This window comes from Indicator indicator, chromosome 11 (assembly GCF_027791375.1).
Source record: "Indicator indicator isolate 239-I01 chromosome 11, UM_Iind_1.1, whole genome shotgun sequence".
NCBI classification, from domain to species: Eukaryota; Metazoa; Chordata; class Aves; order Piciformes; family Indicatoridae; genus Indicator; species Indicator indicator.
Genome location: NC_072020.1, coordinates 25,116,548 through 25,121,334, shown reverse-complemented (window position 1 = coordinate 25,121,334; position 4,787 = coordinate 25,116,548).

Genomic DNA, 4,787 nt, shown 5'->3' with positions numbered 1-4,787 from the left:
CTGGGGCTCCAGGGTGCTTCCCTTTGGGTTAGGGATGGAGAAGGGAGGGTTGTGGGCTTGTGATACTGAAACTCCTCAAATAGTGACACAGAAACTTCTTCCCTGGTTAGGGAAAGAGATGAGTGGGCAGGAGGCTCTTTTTGCTGATGGGAAGATTTGATGCCATACAAGTTTCCTTTGTGGGGACAGGGAAACAATAATATTTATATATATATATATTAATGACAGCATGCTGTACTTTGTGCTTGGCCACATCTCTTGAGATAGGACCCATGTTTGCTTGTTCCTGTGTACTCGATATAACCTCCAGCTGCACCCCGCGTTACAAGCACGCCTCCCACTGGTCACAAATCCGGCCACTCGCCCATCCCAGTTCCTCGCCTGGACTTTCTTCCCGTTGCTACACTGCTGCTTCTTTGGGGAACAAGAAGCTGCCGTTTCATCCCTTCCCGTCACTTCGTCACTTTTTCTGACCTGGCTTCTCTCCTGGACTTCTTCCCCGCTGCTGCACGGCTGCTTTTCTTTTCGATGTGTGTGTGTGTGTGTGTGTGTGTGTGTGTGTGTGTGGAGAGGGGAGGGGGAATGCTACTCCCCTATCCCTCTCTGTCCCGTTTTGTGCCCCGGCTGGGACACAGCCAGTTAGTACACAGGAGCGCGGGGCACAGTGCGGGGGACAGCGCGGGGGACAGCGCGGCCAGTCCTGCCGAGGGCCGGCAGCGCCACCCTGTGTGTGCACCCTGTCGGCGGCTGGTCCCGCCGTCCCGTGCCCACCCTTCCTGGAGCTTCCCCACCATAGAGGGGACCGAGCTGTACCGGGGAACCCTCGCCGGCTGCGCGCAACTCCAAGGATGAGTTGTGTGATGCCGGTGGGGGTGGCTGTGTACCCACTGCTCCCAGCCACCCCCGCCGGCATCACAGGAGTCCTGGCAAGGAGGAATGAGACAAGGAAGGTGCCTGCTAGCTTCCCCCGGCTCTGTCCGGTACCTAGCTCTCGGCGACGGCGGGGCGGGAGCTCCCCGCCGGGGCAAGAAGATGTCATCGTCGCAGATGAAGAGAAGCTGGAAATGTGAAAGCTGCCACTGGGCAGGATTTGGGATTTGGTTTAAGGTGTTTCATCCAGGAATTCTTTGAAAGCCGCTGGGAGGGGGGAGCTGACAGTGTGACGAAGGCTTCTGACTGTATTGCCAAACTCATCTGTGCGGTTTAACGTTAGGTCGGAGGTTGTTTGTTGTTTTTGTTTTTTTTCCCCTGCGAGGTATACTGGGGAGACCTCAATCCTGAAGAAACGTTTCAAAGTGCTTTCCTGTGTTTTGTAACCGTCGAGTCTCAGGGTAGCTCGGGTGTTCCCTATAGCGGCTTGTGAACGCGAACGGCAGCAAGTAGGTGTTTGCCGGTTGAAATTGTTCTACATTCAGTGAACGCCGCTCAAGAACTCTGTCTTCTTAGAAAGCCCTTTTTTTTTTTTTTTTTTTTTTTTTTTTATCAAACGGTTCAGCGTGTTATTAAGTTCTTAGAACTGCTGTGAACCCCGGGCAGCAGGTAACCCCAGACTGGTGGTGGCTGCTGGGGCTCAGCACTGTTCTGGGATATGCTGCAGTGGAATAGACACACCCAGCAAAGGTGTCCTCTCAGAGGAAAGGTGGTCGGCAAGGAAAATACCTTCAGTCCCCAAAACAAGGTGTCAAAGTCCTAATGCCGCCTGCTTTCCTGATTCTGATTGCAATGAACAGAGGAGGAGATTTTGAGCTACTTCCAGGGAAAAGAAAAACATGTATGTTCCGAACAGCAGGAGCTCTCCCCTCTTGACTGCTGCTCCTTTTTACACAGGTCTTATGTTCTTCTACCCTCTCAGTCACCTCCTCTCCTCCACTCTTCTGAGATTTTTTTTTTCTTTTCATTCTCATACCTGATGGTCAGTCATGAATGCCTGCCAACAGTTATGAGGATTTTCTCCTGCATTAAAGTAATTGAGCTGGTGTGATGTTGCCTACCCTTTCAAAACCTTGCCTATTGTCAAACCAAACCAAACCAACCAAGCAAAAAGAGACAAGAACAAAAAAACCCAAACAACTCAGCAAACCCCAAGCAAACCCAGCGAACAACTGCCTTCTCAGAGTCACCAGGTGAGTCCTGTGCTCCTTGGCTCTAGCAGGAGAAAGCAGGCAAGCAACAATTATCTGCCTGTAGCCATGATTGATTTCTCCAGGTAAAAATAAATGTATAAAATGGAATTAATGAACAGTAAAGTGTACTACAGTGGATGAGGAATTTAACCAGGCAATGCAAACAGGCTGTCTCAAAGAGGAAATCCCTGATGGGTAAGAAATTAGTACCTGAAATGTCAGTAAGAGACTCTATCACTGTTTGCTGTCTGTGTTTGCTTTGCTTGGGATAGTCCAACCATTACCACTCTAAGAATGGGGCTTAATTTGCTTATCCATATACATATGAAAGGACAAAGCCAATGGGGAAAACACTTGCCAAACACAGTTTTCAATTGCTTACTGTGCTGAATGCAGTGGCACACTGTTAACTCTGTACAGCCATCTTCTGGATAGGATGAACACATCTTTTAGAGGCGTCCAGAGCAGGACTTCTGTCCAGTGCACTGGTATCACTCACACATGCAGTAACACAGCCCTTGCTCAGCAGCCAGGAAGTTTATCAGTTACATGCACCAAGCCTAAGATTTCCAGCAGCCTTGCTATTTTAATGCCCACTTTGACACTGGGTCACATCTACTTTCAATTAAACTCAACAGCCTGTGGGAACAGCTGCAGACTAAATTTACCTCCCATTTTGCCAAGAATGAATTGAAAAGACATGCAAGCAGAATACATTTACTAGGAAAAAAAAGATTTAAAGCTCTGCAGTTCTGAAAGACTTGGATCCTGAAAAATTTTCTCTCGCTGAGGACATTCTTGAAGAAGTAGGTGTAATATAATTGCTTGTAGTTCTGCCTGCTCCTTTGAGTCTTCTCTCTTCATGACACAGAACACCAAAAATTCAGTCTCAGCTGTTTCTGCTCATAAATGAAAAGTATGTACTTGATGTCACAATCACGATGCAGATCTTGCTTCTGTTCTGGATAGCTGCTGTGTACCCAAACATGGGTTCAGTTACAAAACACATGGTATGTAAGAGTTTATAATGTTTTATAGACATTTAATCACAACCTGGCTAGCATTTATAGTCATGTTAGGCCCTGCTAATTTTCACTTGCCATGGCAGACAGTTGTGGTGTTTTTTTTTTTTTTTTTTGTAACTGTGTGAGCCAAGCAAGAAAGATGACAGACTTCTAATGAGTAGTCAAGGCCCTAAGTTTCCACATCTCTACCATCTTATCTCTCGGCAGGTAAATATTCCAAGGTACATTTTATTCAGCATCATGGCATATCAGAGAGTGGGTGTAAAAAAGTCTATTACAAATATGTTCAGGTTGAAATACAGATAAGGAGAACAAAATATCTTCCTTTTGCCTTGGTATTTTTTGTTCATGAATGTACAGTAGGCAATGGTATTTCCTGTTGTCAGTAATAGTAGATGATACTATTGCAGACAGCAGGAGAAACTGCATTGCCTGCTAGAGATGATGCACACTGTACAGTACAGACTACCTACTTTCAATATCTTTTAATTAAACTTTAATAGAAGATGAAAGGCAAGAACAAAAGGAATAAACCAAGGTTAATTATCTTAGTTAATAACTTTTCTTTGGTATGGTAATGTTTCTCTGTTTTGATTTGATTTTCTGCAGTAGCAGAAAGACAAGTTTGTTTCATAATGTAATTGCTGGAGTGTTCTCAAAATGCTCACGGGATAATTAACAGGAGTTTTAAAAAAAATCAATGAAATTCAAGAAAAGATTCACATTGATGCTTCATGTAAATGGTGGGAAAGAAGTGAGACATTAAATACCTAAATATGAAAAGAACCCCCAACATTTTGTAAACTGCTTAGTGAATTTCACTCACTGACCTTGGTTTAAGCATCCATTTTACTTGCAGTATTTTTTAAATAAGGTGCGTGTGGTTTGCCATTTAGTAGCAGAGAAAAAAGCACTCTTGAAGTCAGGCTAAATTGTAGAAAGTAATGTTACAAATACCTTCATATAATTTATTGTGCCTCTACAAGCACAGAAAGGATCAGAGGGGAATAGTTACATCTACTAGATACATTTTTGGCACATAATTTTGCCACACCTCCCTTATTAGTAGCAGTCATCATGATCTTGCTAAACCTGGTATCCTTCCCTTACCTCTTTTTTTTTTTTTGTCAGCTGCCATTTCTAGCCTAACTGAAGTAACTTCTCTGATAAAATGTGGATTTAGTCCTTGTTGGACAGATTTTAATTCTCATAAAAAATACTTTATTGAGACTTTGCCTCAATGAAGACTGAGCTGAGAAGTCGGTAAGATCTCAGGCTGTACCTTCATAGTAAGGTGCTTGAGGACAGGTGGGAGAAGCAAGGATCTTGGTTATTTGTGAATGTCAAAACTGAATTTTCTCATGCTTTCCCTGCCACCATGAGTTTCTCTAGGCTGGTATTTCAGTCTTCTGAAGCATAACCTTATTTCCAGAGAGGATAGTACCAGCAGAGAAATGCAAGGCTTTTTTTCCTTCCCACCACTGCTAAAAAATGCAAAATCAAGAGAATAGGAACAGGAAAAAGAACTTGGACACGTGGTCAGCAAGCACTTACAGGTAAATTATGTCACAGGTCCCTATTTGCTTAGGTGTGCATCTCTGTACATATCCTCAGGCTCTGTATAGCTGACCACTTTGTG